At 34.7% G+C, this 18,934-nt stretch overlaps 1 long non-coding RNA gene across 2 annotated transcripts in view; it reads left to right on the top strand.

The window, feature by feature from the left end:
- LOC149212205 (uncharacterized) overlaps positions 1-18,934 on the top strand; it is a 194,548-nt gene that overhangs the window by 163,122 nt on the left and 12,492 nt on the right. The window contains exon 3 of one of the 2 annotated variants that reach the window (XR_016250216.1): positions 2,539-2,616. The exons of the other annotated variant lie outside the window; for it this stretch is intronic. This is a non-coding gene — a long non-coding RNA (uncharacterized LOC149212205). The remainder of the gene's footprint in view (positions 1-2,538; positions 2,617-18,934) is intronic. 2 annotated transcript variants of the gene reach the window in all.

Below are 18,934 nucleotides of genomic sequence, written 5' to 3'. Positions count from 1 at the left end.
CTCAGAGCACAAAACTGAATGGTAAGTTCCAAATGGTAAAAATGTCATGGTAAAAACTTGTTTTATGTTTATTTCATGTTCATTAATCAAGTAAGCATTAGTATTTTCCTATTTTTGCCTATGAAACAGGTATTTTTAATCCAATTTGTGGTGTTTCAAGCAGGCTTTGAAACTGAATTACAGAATTTGATGTGATGAATTGTAAATTGTACCTTTCACCACAGAGCACACTTATATCTCTTTTTCGAGCTCTATTAAAAATGAAAAAGGAACCCCCTTGGAGTCCTCTTTAAGCTCTTTTCAGACTCTCTAAACATGAAAAGATTGTCGAGCGCTTGTCCTTTCTAGCTCATTAACAGATTGGAAACGATATCTCTCTTGTATTATTTTACGCTTTTTCGGGCTTGAGAGATTAATTTACGAAAAATAACTTGTGGAGTTTTCTTTTTGTCCCTTTTCAAACTCTCTAAACATGAAAAGGACCAAGTTATCTTTGTCATTAAACTCGTTAAAATATCAAATAGCGACAAGCTTGTCCATCTAGACAAAACCGAGTTTCACCTTCGCTAGACTCATTGAAACATCAAATAGCAATGCATTCACCCGAAGGGTGGAATTATACAACAAGAATATGTTATCCTCCTCAAGCTTGATAAAAATAAAGAGGTATTGGTCAACAATGATTGTGGAAAATGGGAAAAAAGGGGAAAAAACACTTTATGGTAGCAGGTTGCTCTTGAACATGACACTTTTACTCCATCACCGTGACTATTTGGGTTGGGTTATTATTTTGATAGTTATCACACTATTGGTATATCATACCATCGATCACTTTGTTTTGGGTCAATGCTACCAATTCATTTCAGTGTTGCCAACATGTTCAAGAGAAGTCACTCAGTCAAAATTCATCCTTTGCAATACCATGAGCCTTCATTTTCACGACCATCATTCCTGAACCTTGTGTCATCAGTCAAATTCCATCTCCAAAATCACTACACTCATTTCATGTCGTTGATGTGGGATACATCAAGGCCCTCCTGCGACAAGTCGCTTCTCGTCGACATCAGCACATTATCCAAGAAGTTGACTTAGAAACACCCTTCCAGTACTTTGAGGCTTTCATGCATCAATGGCAGGTTTCTCGCTTCCGACAATAGGTTAAAATCAATGGCCTTCAAATGAAAGACTTTTTATGGTGTTCAACATCAAATCATCTATTCACACCATGCAAAATGTACTTCAGTACCTTGAGGATCATTATCATTATCAGTGATTTCTCTCGCATCTGTTAACAACTTACATCATTGGTTGGTAATCAGATGGTGTCTTCCCATGTTCAACTTTAGATCACATATTCACATGGTTAGACTCATACTTGAGTGAATGATTGAACGAGATAGAAGACCCCGGATCTAGTTTCATCCATCCGAGCTGCAACTTAAGGAGTACTAAATCATATGTACAATGGATTTACATTGATAGTCATTCCAATCATGGGTCTATATTTGTAGACGACTTTTTATATACATGTAATGAAAGTTTATAAGCTGAGCATGGTTATGCCTTCCCTCAAAAATTCATGTAAAATAAAATATCATGATATATGTATTGTAATTTATGCAAGTCACCTTCCACTTCGATACGTCCTCATCACATCGTAAAGAATTTCATTCGACATTGGCATTTTTCCGACTTCATGCTTTAGGGGGAAGATGTTACATATATATTTGGGCACATAAATCCCATCATCCACATCAGTGTTTTAGGGCTCATCAAACCCTAATTTCAGTTTCTACATGCCCTAAACAAGTCACCCCTTTGAATGCCTCCTTCCGGGACAGTTTCATGACTTGAAGACATCCACAAATAACCTCTAGAGGGACTAGCATAGGTAGCCAATGTAAGGATGCACTGCAGAGTGGTTAAGTCCATGCCAGGGTGCTCTGGAGAGCACTTAGGCTTCCTTTCACCTATGTTGGGTGAGTTTGAGGGAAATTCACATAGGGTTTGGGGAATATTCTTATCTTTTGGAGTCATCTAGAAGGTTCCCTCTCTTATCAACTCCTATGAGCTCGAAAATGGATGAGGAATGAGTTAAGATGCATTCTATCCTCTCATCTCTTCCTCCATGGAACTAATTCTAAGTATGGAAGGCCATTCAATGCCACCATTTATGACAAAACCTCCTTCATCTTCCTATAAATTGACCACTCATCTAAGTGATGAGGGGCTGGATTATGTTGAATTGTAAGGAGATAATGTTTCTATGAGATTTGGCTTCGAAGAAAGTATTGTAATGCTACAAGTTTGTCATGCTTTTGATGTGATGTGGATGGGATCAAAGAAGGAGGAATGGCTTTGAATCAGACACAAATGGTTGTAATTCCTTCTTCTATTCAATAAAGTGTTTGAACCTTTCTCCCATATGTTTGTATTTTTTTATAATGCTTATATGTGTGAAATGTATCTGATTCCATTCACTTATATTCAATAGATCTTTTGCTTTGATTGATTCTTTGTTTTGTATTGTGTTTACAGGTACTTCTCAAGCGTATTAAGTACGAGAAGGAGCGACAAGATCAATACAATGTAGATGAAAGGAAAGAGGAACTATAAGTAGGTCTTCTCATCATCTCATCTTATCTATTGCTTATAGTAAAAGACTAGAACACTTTAAATTTTTGTTCTAGATATGGCTACTTATCTAGGGAATTAGTTTAGAAAATCTTCGGCAAAATCACATAATCAATCTTTTGTTGACGCGTTTCGAACCAACTAGTGTGGTTCATCGTCAGGACAAGTTGAAAAACATATCCAGCTTAGTCTGTTTAAATAGCTAGAGCAGTAGGTGAAAAGTTAACTTAAGGAGCAAGGTCAATTTCGGTTGAATTAGGATAAAGTAAAATTAAATAAATTATCATATAATAATAAATATATATAAATAATATATAAATATATAAAATTAGTTATATTAGGTGTAAGATAAGGAATAAAAATATGAAGAATTATAAAATAATAATAAATTATTTATTATATAAATGAAGAAATATAATTTAATAATAAATTATTTATTTATCTATTAAATGAATAAATGAAAATTTATAAATTAATAAAATAAAATATTTATTTAATGAAGAAATAGTATTGTTAGTAGGTAAATAGATTTTATATATAAATTTGGTTATATTAGGTGTAAGATATATAAATATATAAATAAAGAATTTTAATAAATTATAGAATTAAAAAATATTTTTAAGGTAATAAGGGACCATTCTTTATAAACACATAAGATGGAAGAGAATAAGAATAATCAGAAGAATTAAGTTGTTAATAATAATAATAATAATAATAATAATAAGTTATAAAAATAATTAAATTAAAAAATCAAAGTAAAGTAAAAGACCATTACCAAATAATAATATTACGTAATTGTTTATTAAATTACTAAATATTAGTATTTAGTAATAGTTTATAAACCAATAAAATAATTAATAATTAAGTTAAATAAATAAATAATAAAAATAATAGTAGTAATAATAATAATAAAATCAAATAAATAAACATACATTATAACCCCTATAATCTAGTTACATTAGGTTAAAGTCCAAGATAAATCCTTTAAACCTATGGTCAAATAATCAGTATTAATTCAAAATTTATAAAGTTTAACTAAGTCAATACGTGAATATAATATTACTTATAAGGTCTAATACACTAGTAAGCCCGACACTAATTCATAAAATACTAAGAATAATAGGACAAATCTGCCACAAGAAAAAATACAAGGAGGGGAAAAACAGAAACCCTAAGACCTAAAAAAGAGGGGACATGAGGAGGCTAGGAAGACAAGGCTGGGACCCAACAACGGCTAATCTTCCAGCCATCATCCCTATTAAGATTGATCGGCCTTTTCTCAATCTCCAGGGCCTCTCTAAATTTGCGATGGTGAAACTGCGCAATCTTGGCAAGGACTTGAGCCTCCTCTATACATATATGATGCATAGTCTTCCCCGCATGCTCAGCGAGGGCTGAGGACTTGATCCTACCATGTCTTAAGTCAGCCGAATGCTCGCTAATCCGCTGATTGATAGAACGACCAGTCTCACCAAATTATCTGAACACCCCTTCTGATTAGGCCCCTTCGACACATCTCATGCCACTGCTTAGTTGAGTAGCCCATTCAAATGTGTCGTAAAAGCTACTTGTGCAACTCCTCCAATTAGTATATCCGTAGATACCAAATTAGTATTTATCCGTAGATACCAAATTCTCCAAAACAAGGGTATCTAGGGAACACTAGAGTTGCAGCGACTAGAGGAACTCCTCAATTGAACCAATTCAATACGTATATTACAGCTATTACTCAAAATCTTCAAGAACTCCACCAGGTTAAAGCTGGAAGAGATAAGTTATGGTGCACGAACTGTAGTACAGAAGGACACCATGTGAATGAATTCTACCTACTCCATGGAGGAGCTTCATAGAGGCCGCCTGTGGGTCATTTTCAAGGGAGACCTTTTGGAGGAGTTGCGCAAGTAGCTTCTACGACACATTTGAATGGGCTACTCAACTAAGCAGTGGCATGAGATGTGTGGAAGGGGCCTAATCAGAAGGGGTGTTCAGATAAGTTAAATTCATCTTAGTTGCTCCTCAAGCCAAGCTATTTGGAATCTATTTACAAGTAGTCCCACTTATGTTGTTCTTGTTGTTGTACCACTAAGATTCAACTGGAGATGTACCCAAGTTAAGTTGGGGACCTCTGAATTATTAGCTATTGATAATATTCATATAGACGCAACTTTGGTAACATGAACAGATTCTAAAGTCTGTTTACAGTGCCGTTAACCTCAACAATATTCTGGAATTATCCTTAAATCCAGCTATTAAATAACTTAAACAATCCCTCTTCCTTGCCTACCTAATGATATTTTTTGACAAACATTAGGCAGGTCTACCCAAAACAAGGGCCAAGATATTTGTCATACATTCCTACTGAGAATGCTATCTTAATTTGTTCAAATACTGATGGTGGTGCTTATGAACTTTATGTTTCTCCAAAGGATAATCATGGTAGGAATGATACAATACAGGAGGCAAAGAAGGGATTAGGAGGATATTTTGTCTTTGTGGCTCACAATAGATTTGTTTGAAAGCACCTCACTAAAATATCATTGAAGCAATGTTTGCTCGGCCATGCAAAAAATACCCTAAAAATAAAAGAATTTGATCATCAACTGAAGCACAAAAAAATGGAGTAATTATCATCAAATTAAAGGGCTCACATTAGAGGAAGTTTTTTAATTTCAAGTACATTTTAAATGGACCCCATTAGAGGAATTTTTTTTTAATTTCAAGGAAAGTTTAAAAGAGAGGAATGAAAAGATAAATAAACAAAGATTTGCTAAATCAACCTTGCGCTTCAATTTCAAGGGAAATTTAAAAGAGAGGAAACAATGTTAAAGTGTATTTTCCAAACCAACCTTGTTATAGAACCATTCAATGAATGAAGGCTCTCTACATGAGGGGACCACAAGAATAAGTCCAGCAACTTGCTTCCTATATTTTATCTATCTGCAATAGAAGATGATATTTTGCTTTACATCTAGATGCAGTGAAAAATACAGTGAAAAGAACAGAGAAATGGAGTTTAGACAAAACACTGATCTATAGTCTCTGTCCTGGATGAAGAAAAAGTGTCGAAGATATATGTCCTTGATCTTAACCAAATTTTAATGCAAGATCATAAGTCAGTCTAACTTGGAAAGAAGTGCATCGAAGGTGAACCTGAACTGTGATAACTTTGAGAAAAAATAGGTTGATCTGTATCTATAATACAACAATTAAAATTGTTTTTAGTAAATAGCCAAAGTGATCCAGCACTTCAGCCACATGCTCTTCCAGATCGTCCACTGTAGGCACCAAAAGTTTTGATAAAATAGATGGAGCTCCCAACTCCTAACTACAAGGATACTCAAAACTATAAGTAACTGCAAGGATGCTTAAAACTATAAGTAAAATGAAAGGGCAGAAAATTATGTAAGATGAGTGGCCCAAACATCTAAAACATCAACTTAGCTTAGACATACACACAAAATATGATGTAGAGTGCATATATGAATAACTTCAAATTCTAATCAGAAGAAAGCGCCAATATAGACCTCATGTCCATATGCATCTATGTGATACACACAGAAGTTATGGAACAGTAATGAAAAAGCTTACGGGAAAAAGAGAAACCCTTGAAAACATCACATATCTCTTGCGCGATTTTTATTAAATGAATTTATAAGTTAGTGAAAAGAGGAAAACATATACGTTCCATTGACAAGCATGAAAATATAAGCAAAGATCACTTACAATTCAAGATCACATCTAAATAATTTATGAGACCTGGTTTCCCCAGATCTCCGAATACAAAGACTAACACGACCCCATAACTGGTATCAACAACTTCCTCCTAAAACCAAAATATACCAAGACATGTCCACAATCAAAAAGAAATGTGCAAACGAGAAATGTGGCATTGCTCTCCCCTCTGAATGGCAGGTCACTTGTGCTTTGCACTTCACTGAAGAAAATGTATTCAATAATATTAGAAGATGATAAGAGCGTGTGCAACTTCATTTTCATTTGTGGTAAACTGAAATTTTTTATAAATCCCAATCCTACTTAGCTTCATAACTTCAAAAATCTTTTCTGCTTCAAAATGTTCTCTAATTCTACAATTACTCCTCTCGAATTGTAGAAGAAGAGGAAATTTTGAGAAATTGGAGCTTTTAAACACATAAAGAAATGTAGTAGGATTGGGATTTATGAGCATTCTCAGTTTATGGCAAATGCAATTGAAGTTGTAGCCACATTTATCCTCTTCAAGCATATTGGAGACCCTTTCTTCCGTGGAGCAAAGCTCAGGTGATCCACCATTCAGAGAAGGGAGAGTAGTGCTTTAGGTTGGTGGTTAAATAATGCGTCCTAATAATTAAATGGTGGATTATTTGATACTAAGGTTTAATGGAGTCTGTCTCATAAAAAATAAATTCACCTCAAAAAAAGATAAATATCCTTCGTTAAAAAAAATAGTTCCATATGCATTTTTCTAATGTCCCACATTATTTAGAACATATCCACTGAAAACATCTATTAACTTTAGAGATTAAAGGGACTAGCCCACACTATACCACAATGAAAGAATTTTTGAAAAATACATCTAACTACATAATTAGACACAGACAAATTACATCTAACTACATAATCAAACATAGACAAAATGCATCTAACTACATAATCAAATGTACACAAAATGTATTTAAGCTGGTTTAATTTCCCTCTTTAAATAGGCTACATTCCCCATTAATACTATGGGTCAATACCAAGGTTTCTCAATAGTACCCGTCAATCCATGGGTCTTTTTTTATTTCTATTATTATTTTTTATTTATAGGGTTATATTTATTTATTTATTTTGACTCAACTAAAATGTTTGCATCCCATTACATTACATGGACATTTTTTATTTCATTCTAGGGTAGTTTAATTTCTCATTTTAAATATGCTATATTCCACATGAATACCTTGAGTGAATACAATGGATTCTCAATATAATAAATCAATACTATGGTCAATTTTTATTTTTATTTTATTTTTATAGGGTTATTTTTATTTTTTATATTTTATGTAATTTGACATTGTCAAAATATTAAACATTACATTACAACATGGCTACTGTACTAGACTCGAGAGTCAGGGATATATATATATATATATATATATATATATATATATATATATATATATATATATATATATTTCTTTTTCCATGATTTGTTTTTCCAATCCATACTTAAAATATTTTATTTATTCTATAAATTGTTTATATTAAAATATTTTTTAAATTACCATTATATTTTAAGATATAGTAGTAATAATTTTTTTTCATATTGAAAGATAGAAATCATAAATTTATTAGATTGAAATTCTCTTTTTATATATTTACAATTCTTTTATTAATATATATTTTTAAAGTGTTATATATCAATTCCAAATCAAGTAGTGAGGAAATTACAAATTTCTTTCATACCTAAAATTACAAAATGGAATAAAAAATATCTCTTTCTATATGTATATTAATTTATTTTATTTTTACTTTTTAATTCATTATTTTGTTCTTCAAATGATAAATATCAAATCTAAATAATTAAATCAATTAAATATCTTCTTTATAATAAACTTTAGTAAAAATATCTATATTTTTTAATCTCAAATATTTTATTTTCCTTTATGTAAAATTGATACATACATATACATATATATATATATATATATATATATATATATATATATATATATATATATATATATATATATATATATATATATATATATATATATATAGATATATATATATATACCCTGGATAGGGGTGGCTCAGAATGGTACAAGGGATCTAAAATTTTATCTAATACTTGATGGTTTTTGGATGGATTTTGATACTCATGGTCTTTTGGTTCTTAGTATTTTTCCATTTCTAGATGGTTATGTATGATTTTTTTTGGAAACTACTTACTCGCCAACAAATATGGTAAGATTAAGGGAGATAGAATTTTGGAAATCCACGGACAAAGATGTAAACATTCTGCACAAATAGAAAAAATTGACACACACACACACTTTAAACACTACTTGATAAGTGAATAAAGAATGAATTATACATCTTAATATTTTTTTGTTATTAATAATTTTTAATTAGTTAACATATGTATTATTTTATTATTTTCATAATGTTAAGAGACACATTTTCCATACTTTACTAGTTTTTTAATTTAATCAACATCATCATTACTATTATTATTATTATTTATTTTTGATGTAACGCCTCATCTTTAATGCTTCACTACAACACCCCCATAGTATATTATGTATAGTTAAAAGATAAAAAGGTATCTTTCATGAACCGAAAAGATATAAATGATAGGAACGATAAGTGGGTCAATAGATTATAGACATATAATTTTGACATGATATACGAAGGATAAGAAGATTTTAGTTGTTGGTGCACTTTTCAAGAGGCCTCAAATATGTTTGTTGGTGGAGATTTCTACTAATTCGAGGGAGTTAATTGTTCTAGAATATGCCAAAAATTCATGGGCAATAGAGTTTATGGAAGGAACAATTCATAATGGAAGGTATACAATGGTAAATGTGTTAATCATGTATAAGGGAAGAATTTATTTAGTTCCTTCTTCAAAACTTAATGTAAAGATATTAAGGACAGTTTGCAATGCACTTTTAGCTACTCACCTGAGTTTCTTTAAAACCTACAGGTACATCTAGGACAAATTGTAATGTAAAGGACTTAAGAATGAAGTCCACATGGCAACATACGATTGGCTCTCATAAATACACATGACAACATATGATTGGTACTGATAATTCTACAGTGGCATTTGAAATCATCATGATGTGGTGATATGACAGGCCACATGGGAGGTAATTTTTGAATTTTGAGGGGTTTAAGGGGAAAACTATGGATGACACATGTCACCACTCACGAGGTGCCACGTGGAGTGATGACGTCATATCAAAGGTTGGCATATTGGAGGTTGAGGATGTCAAAACTTTAGGACAGTTGGTGTTTGAAAATATTCCGATGAGAGGGGCTTAGGTAATGTAATACAAAGATTTGAAAGGTGGATGAGTTGGCAGCTGTGATTCCGGAACACCACTAAGGCCACCACGGTTGAGCGCTCCTAGCTCTAAAAAGTGGGGAATTCAAGCGGTTAAGAGGAAAGAGACATGCGGATCAGCTGAGTAGCTGAAGAAGAACATCATGACAAAGGCATGTCCTTATCAGAGGCCATCACAGGAATTGACATGGAGATATTTTTTTGTGGCCATCATTTTGTTTTCCCATGTTTTTCTATTTTGTAATTTGTTGCATTTTCAAGAAAATAATCAAATCCTTTGTAAGGATTTGGGTAACAAAACCTTCACATGCCAAGATAGCTAGTCGATCAGATAGTTGGAGCTCGGCTGAGATAGTTTGTAACTCTTTTTCAATCTCTCCCTCTCATTATAAAAATAGGGAAGAAACACTTAACACAAGTTCCCAGATTATGCATTATAGATTCCCGCATCGTGCTTTTGCAAGTTTTGAGCTCTGCTTACAGAGAGAGTGGCTCCACTTTGGTTCAATTTGCTTGTTCATGAGGTGCTTGGGAATATACAATTGTTAAATGTGATGGACTGGTGATTTGGACTCCATCTTCAAAGATTAATGAAGTAGTTTTATTGATTCCAATTAGAGCATTGCGTAGTATGTTTTCCCCTTTGTATATCATTTCTTGTATGTATTTCCTCCTCTCAAATTGTGTAATGAAGTTGACGCTTTCACTCTCTCATGGTTGTATGTATGTTGCTAACTAGTGAGAAGTACCTGTGAAAACACATATTTACTTGTGTTATTTGATATCCTATAGTAGTTCTGTAAACAAATATTTAATTGTGTTATTTGATAGCCTACAGTATGTGTATGTAAACACATATTTACTTATGCTAATTGGTGAAAAATGTATCCATGATGCATAGAGCTTGAGACCTTAATTCACGCTCCACTTTTTCTGCATTTTCGCCTCCTCATTCTTCCATATTTCCATTGGAGATTGTTGCTTAGGATTGTGTGTTATGTCCGGCACTCTACATCGATTTCCCTTCTTTCCTTCCTCCTGTTATGAAACCAACTCAAGAAAAGATAGAAAAGAAAGATCCACGCCTTAGAATTCAGCCTCTTCGAGGGGGCAACCTCCTTTACATTACATAAATGAACAATTCTTGGATGATACAAATGACAAAACCTCCTTTCTATATATAGGAGTCTAAGGAGTCGCAATATAATCCAGCCGACCTAACAATAATAATATAAAGCCACAAAAATAACAATAGGGGGATTCTATGGGGCACAGAAATAACAATATGGGGGTAATAGGGGCACAACAATATAAATAAGGGGTATAACTACAATAGTAATGGGGTAATCACTAGTATTATAGGGACCCAACATGATAATCACTAGTATTATAGGGACCCAACATGCCCCTCTCCTTCAAAAAAATGTTGTCCTCAACGCTTGAGTAGTTCTGGATACTTCTGCATAAAATTCTCATCCTCCCATGTGGAATCTTCAGCGGATAAGTTCTTCCACTTGATAAGATACTCTGAAATTGATCGATTTCGTAGCTGTCGAGTTCTTGTTTCTATGACTGCTTCTGGTTCCAATATAATTTTTCCTTCCTCATCAAGTTCTGGCAATATTGTTTGAATTGGGAGCTTGTCACCTATAACCTTCTTTAAACATGAAACATGGAAAACTGGGTGCAATCGAGAAGCTGCAGGAAGCTCCAATTTGTATGCCATAGTACCAATCTTTTGCAACACCTTGTACGGACCATAATACTTTGGTGATAATTTATTATCCTTCTTAGCTTGCTTTAGGGACATTTGCTTATATGGTTGTAGCCGTAGGAATACCCAATCACCTACATCAAAACTTCTTTCACTGCGATGTTGATCTGCCTGTTGTTTCATTCTATTTTGTGCCAACACGAGGTTATCCTTTAAGAGTTGGAGGACTTGTTGTTGATGTTCGATGTGATGTTCCACTGCCTGAACCTTAGAATTTTCTCTTAAATATGATGTGATGGATGGTGGTTGATACCCATAAAGTGCCATAAATGGGGTCATTTTTGTTGCTGTATGGAAGGAAGTGTTATACCACCATTCAGCCAGAGGCAACCATTTGACCCATTGTGTCTGTTTATCAGATACAAAGCAACGAAGATATCCTTCCAAACATTTGTTTACTATCTCAGTTTGCCCATCAGATTGAGGATGATAAGATGAGCTATGAGCTAACTGAGTACCAAGACAAGAAAATAATTCTGTCCAAAAATTTCCAGTGAAAATGGGATCTCTGTCACTTACAATAATCTTTGGGTTTCCATGTAGCTTTTGAACTGTTTCCATAAATGCAGTAGAAACTGTACTGGCTTTAAATGGATGTGATAATGCACAAAAGTGTGCATACTTGGTAAGTCTGTCAACTACCACCATGATGACACTCTTTCCCTCAGACTTGGGTAAACCTGTGATAAAATCCATTGAAACCTCCTCCCAACGTTGGCTTGGAATGGATAAAGGTTGTAATAGACTCGGTGTCTTAATTGTTTCAACTTTATTTTGCTGGCAAACCAAACATTCCGCCACAAACTTTTGAATATCTGATTTAAGGCCATCCCAAAAAAATTCCTTCTTAACCCTGTGGTAAGTTTTTAAAAATCCTGAGTGCCCTCCTAAGGGAGAAGTGTGCAATTCCATAAGAATCTTTTGTTTTAGCTGGGAATTCTTACAGAGGTATAAGCGATCTTTGTACCATAACGAATCATTTTTCCAGCTAAATGTATCAGAAGTACTGGAATCTTGTTGTAGCTTTCGAATAAGTGCCCACACTTCTTCGTCATTCTTCCATTCCTCCCTTGCTTCGTTTATCCAATCTGGTTGGATAATAGAAATGGCACACAACAATGCTTCCACATCCTCATCCTTTCTTGAGAGTGCATCTGCCACCACATTTTGCTTCCCTTTTTTGTAGATGATTTCAAAGTCATAACCCAACATCTTTGTGACCCACTTTTGTTGCTCTTCAGAGGATAATCTTTGTTCTAAAAAGTATTTAAGGCTATCATGATCCGTTTTTACCTTGAAGTGTCTTCCCATTAGGTAGGGTCGCCATTTCTTAAGTGCATGGAGTATTGCCAACATTTCCTTCTCATAAATAGCTTTGCTTAAAAACTTTCCCTTGATTGGACGACTTTCAAAAGCAATGGGTCTTTCATCTTGCATTAGAACAACACCAATTCCATTTCCTGAAGCATCACATTCCACAATAAAGGTTTTTGTGAAGTCCGGTGTAGCTAAGACCGGTGCTTGGCACATTGCCTCTTTAAGATGTTCAAAGGCCTTTGTTGCTTCCGGAGTCCATGAAAATGAATCTTTCTTCAATAATGTTGTTAGAGGTGCTGCTATTCTCCCATAATTCTTAACAAACTTGCGATAATACCCTGTCAACCCAAGAAATCCTCGCAGATGCTTTATGGATGTGGGGATTTTCCATTCCTTAATGGCTTTAATTTTGCTAGGGTCTACCTTAACTCCTTCATGAGATACAATATGACCCAAATATTCCACCTCCTGGACTCCAAAGAAACATTTGGATCTTTTTGCATATAATTGTTTCTCCTCCAATAGTTGTAGCACCCTGTCAACATGTTCAACATGATCCTTCCAAGACTTGTTGTAGATTAGTATATCATCAAAAAATACTAACACAAATTTTCTAAGGAATGGTTTGAAAATTGAATTCATCAAACCTTGAAATGTTGAAGGTGCATTGGTAAGGCCAAAAGGCATGACCAAAAATTCATAATGACCCTCATGAGTTCTAAATGCCGTTTTGGAATGTCTTCAATCTTCATTCTGATTTGATGATATCCCGAACGAAGATCCAACTTGGTGAAGTAAATTGATCCATGCAATTCATCCAGTAATTCATCAATAACAGGAATGGGGAACTTATCTTTAATAGTGAGCTTGTTGAGCTCCCTATAATTTGGACACATGCGCCATGATCCATCCTTCTTGTGCACCAATACTACTGGAGCTGAGAAAGAACTTTGACTCGGTTGAATTATACCAGCCTCTAGCATTTCTGCAACCATACGTTCAATTTCACTTTTTTGGACATAGGGATATCTGTACGGCCTGATGTTTGGAGGAACACTTCCTGGAATCAGATGAATAGCATGATCATGATCACGCATAGGTGGGAGACCCTTGGGAGTCTCAAATACCTTGGAATGATTGTCCAAGACTTTTTGGAGATCTGGAGAAATAGATGATTCCAATGTGGAAACATCTAGCGAACATAATTGTGCAATTACACCTCTTTGCTCCTTTTTTAGAAGCTTTGTCATACCATTAGAGCTGATTATCTTTCCTGGTTTCCCTGCAATACCCCTTAATTCAACTTCCTTTCCTTCCGAAGAAAATTTGATGAAAAGTTCTTGAAAATTAAAAGCTATTGTACCCAAGGATTGTAGCCATTGGACTCCTAGTACAACATCAGCACCTCCCATTGGAATGGAAAGCATTGGGCTAGTCAATACATATTCTCCCATGGATAGCTTGATATTATGGCACTTTCCAGAGAAATTTATTGTTCCTCCATTTGCAATCATCACTTGACACTCTGGTGCTGGATATAGGAAGCAATTCAATTCTTTTGCTACCCTACAATGAATAAAATTGTGGGTGCTTCCTGAATCAATCAACACTATTACCTTTTTCTTCTTGATTTGTCCTTCTATCTTGATGGTTTGAGGAGTGGTAATTCCTGCCAATGCATTACAAGATATGGTCGGATTTATTTGTTCTTCATCTAGGCTTTGTTCCTGGAATATATCCTCTTCTTTTGACCTTTCTTGCTCCTTTTCTTCTTCCTCTTCACAATCTATGTAGAATAATTTCTTCTCAGCACACTTATGACCTTTTGTGTATTTGCTATCACAATTGTAACAAAGCCCTTTTGCTCTTTTTTCTTCCAATTGTTGTGGTGTCAACCTTGTAGGTTGTGGAAGACTATGGGCAACAACACTTCCATCTTTATAGTTGTGAATGGTATGCTTCCTAGTTGCCATAATTTTGCTTTCCATTTTTCTTGCTAACCTGAATGCCTTCTCTAATGAATCAGGTTCCCAAAGGCGCACATCATGTTGGATATTATCCTTTAAAGACCCTATGAACACATCAATCCTATGCTCCTCTGGAATATCTTTTACCCTTATGTTCAATTTTTGGAACTCCTCAATGTGCTCCATTATTGAAACCTTTTGTTTGAGACTTATCAATTGGCTAAAAAAAGTGTTGCTTTTTGTATCCTCATAATGTGCTATCAATTCTTCCGTAAAAATTGCCCAAGTGATAAATTGTTTACGAGAACAAAGCCATTGATACCATACAAACTGATTTGGTTCCAAATATAAAGTTGCCATACGTACCTTTTGTGTGTTTTGCACATTATTGAGATCGAAGAATTGCTCCATCTGTAATATCCATGTGGCGGGATCCTTGCCATCAAACTTCCTCATATCGATTTTTGGAACATGGTGAGTCTTCGATCCAACATTAGAGTCTATGGAATCATGATTAACATTTCTTTTGTTCTCATCATGAGTTTCCTTTACTACCTTTTCACCATTAGTGACCCTTTCTTGTAGCAAGTTCTTCAATTCTTCCATGTCTGTCTTCAAATCTATCTTCAAATTTACCATCGAATCCTCCACCTTAGTTTCCATGTCCTTTATCTTAGATTCCACGCCATTTATCTTAGATTCCATGCCATTTATCTTAGATTCCACGCCACTTATCTTAGCTTCTGTTAGCTTTTGTGAGCGTGACATTTGTTGCACTTGTTCTTGTAATTTTGATATATCATGTAGCATTTCTTCCTCTTCTTCATGAGTCATGCTAGAGCTTTCAGGTTCCTTACTAGGTGTTTGCATTTTCTTTCCTCGAGGCATCAGTTACCGATAATAATGCTTTACTATGCCCTTTGAATTCCGTTAAACCAAGCTTACATAAAAATTTAAAAAAAAACTACACACCTTTTTTCACTTGATAGAAGCCTGATATTGAATCTGATGTATCTCTGTAATTTCGGATCATCCAGTTCTGAAATTGCTACCTGTAGTAGCCTTTTGCGTCCTCTTTCCAATGCCACAATTCTGAGCCAAATTGGATTCTCCAAGTAAGAGTTATGTGAAATCTCCCACAGTGACATTCTTTTATACTAGTTCAGTAGAGCGAACTTGTACGAAGTGCCACGAGTCACTGTTTCAACCTTTGAATCTGAAACACATATACAAGAAACTACAGTCTGTCCTCTTTCTGTACCTTTTTACGAAATTTCAATCCGATCCTCCGAGAGAGAGTTATGACGATTTTCCCCAGGTCACCTGTTTTGAATGTAATTCAGGAGTCTCCAGAAAGGCCCACTTCCTCAGATCATATCTCCAAAAATGTCGCGCGAAACGCTCTGAAATTCGGACCCAAGGTTCAGCGTCACTTCTTCTCAAATGGTTTTTTTTTGCGACTTCTGAAACGTCACAGAAAAAAATTTATAGCAAACATACCACGATGACCTGTTTGGAGCAGCGAGACCCTAGCATCCAAAGCTCTGATACCAAATGTTATGAAACCAACTCAAGAAAAGATAGAAAAGAAAGATCCACGCCTTAGAATTCAGCCTCTTCGAGGGGGAAACCTCCTTTACATTACATAAATGAACAATTCTTGGATGATACAAATGACAAAACCTCCTTTCTATATAGAGGAGTCTAAGGAGTCACAATATAATCCAGCCGACCTAACGATAATAATATAAAGCCACACAAATAACAATAGGGGGATTCTATGGGGCACAGAAATAACAATATGGGGGTAATAGGGGCACAAACATATAAATAAGGGGTATAACTACAATAGTAATGGGGTAATCACTAGTATTATAGGGACCCAACATGGTAATCACTAGTATTATAGGGACCCAACACACAAGTTCCCAGATTATGCTTTATAGATTCCTGCATCATGCTTTTGCAAGTTTTGAGCTCTGCTTACAGAGAGAGTGGCTCCACTTTGGTTCAATTTGCTTGTTCAGGAGGTGCTTGGGAATATGCAATTGTTAAATGTGATGGACTGGTGATTTGGACTCCATCTTCAAAGATTAATGAAGTAGTTTTATTGATTCCAATTAGAGCATTGCGTAGTATGTTTTCCCCTTTGTATATCATTTCTTGTATGTATTTCCTCCTCTCAAATTGTGTAATGAAGTTGACGCTTTCACTCTCTCATGGTTGTATGTATGTTGCTAACTAGTGAGAAGTACCTGTGAAAACACATATTTACTTGTGTTATTTGATATCCTATAGTAGTTCTGTAAACAAATATTTAATTGTGTTATTTGATAGCCTACAGTATGTGTATGTAAACACATATTTACTTATGCTAATTGGTGAAAAATGTATCCATGATGCATAGAGCTTGAGACCTTAATTCACGCTCCACTTTTTCTGCATTTTCGCCTCCTCATTCTTCCATATTTCCATTGGAGATTGTTGCTTAGGATTGTGTGTTATGTCCGGCACTCTACATCGATTTCCCTTCTTTCCTTCCTCCTGTTCATCAAATTCCAATAACAATTTTAAACTGTGTATTATTGTGTGTTGGCCACCAAAACCAACGCATTTCTCTTTGAGATAAGCCATATTTACATATGAGTATTTAGATATGTGTGTCTCCTTGAGTCAACTTTGGTGAAGGACTATTGAACTAATCTCTTATTTATCTCTTTTCAAATTATGTGACATATGGAGTGTAGTAGGAAGCCCTTATATAATCTTCAAAAGAACTCCTCCAAGATGCCCTAGGCATTGACCCTTTTATTTCAACCCGGGGGTGTCTCTTGGAGGCTTCTATATCTTCTAAAGCAATTTTGTGACAGGAGATAGAAAAAAAATACAACATCTTTCTCGTGTCATTTCTAGGGAATGAATCAAAATACGTTTCCCTAGGTATGACAATTTTTACATTCCCTCTGTCGGGTGAGCAAGGGAAGTGTGGGTTGGAGATCTCTCAACTTGGTGACTCCACTGTTTGAATCTTATTGTAAACATCCTAACAAATCCACTGTTTGAATCTTGTTTTAAACATCGTGAAGAATTCACTCTTTATGTATTTATTTGGTCATTCTGGGTTTCAAGGAGTGTCATACTCACTTTGATGTTAAACAACCGAAAGTTTCCCCTACCTTTGAACTTGAGATCACTCACCTAAAGTGGTTTTCAAAATGACCCTTCCTTTTTTCTTGGCCAACAAACTTTCCCCACTAGGTTTTTCTTTTGTTACTCGTTATCCCCATCATGTTCCTCCATATCATGAATGGTCTACATCTTTTCCTAGATTCAGTGGAAGCAAAGATAGATGACCAAACCACCACCTCAAGGAATTTAATGAATGCGTGGAACAACAAGGCATTGTTATTGAAGATGTGAAAATGAAATTCTTAATGTATTCTTTAGATGAAGATGCTAGAGCTTGGTACAAAACAATACTTCATGGAAACATATCTTCCTTAAAGAGCTTTCACATAGAATTTAATCAATTCTACAAAATATTATATCCACTGAGTGCTCTGTTTCAAGATTGTTGTGCACATTTTAATGTTGAAAATGTTTATGAGGTTAATTATCGTATTGAAGATGTTTGTGGGGCTAGACTCCAAGAAGACATATACTGGCATCAAGAAGCATCACCCAATGATCAAGAAAGGGAAGAATGAGACATGATCAAGCTACAAACAGGCCCTCATAGATCTTATTCTGCCAAATTTTATGATTCTCCTTCTTATGATTTGTATGAATCTAATGTGATGTTGAGCAATGCAGGACTACAATAGTCCTAGTCATGGGAAGATGCACAAAAATAGGAGGCCCATGAGGAGGTTAACAAAGAGGCTCCAATTTACGATTCACATCCTTCAAATGGAGAACAAGTTCAAGAAGCTAGTATTAAAGTAGATAAAGATTCTCCAATCTATGATTTAGTTGATTCAAAGGAGGATGAGATTGTTGCATACTTTCAAAGAGATTTCTTACCAGCAAGTGGGGAGAATACTTCCAGCAACAACTTGTTCAAGAAAATCCCAAAGTTGAAGAACCAAGCAGGGTTTGTGGTTGTCTTTTGCAAAAAGATTCATTCCTAGAAATTGTAAATTTCTCTCGTCAGTTTTATGATCTAGTAGATGGCTATATGGCATCTTTCTTTGG

The sequence above is a fragment of the Pinus tabuliformis genome, chromosome 1_1 (genome assembly GCF_031772625.1).
Source record: "Pinus tabuliformis cultivar Carrire ecotype Pingquan chromosome 1_1, CPIR1, whole genome shotgun sequence".
Classification (NCBI taxonomy): domain Eukaryota; kingdom Viridiplantae; phylum Streptophyta; class Pinopsida; order Pinales; family Pinaceae; genus Pinus; species Pinus tabuliformis.
The sequence above is the reverse complement of the archived record's forward strand: the minus strand, read 5'-3'. Positions and strand labels throughout refer to the sequence as shown.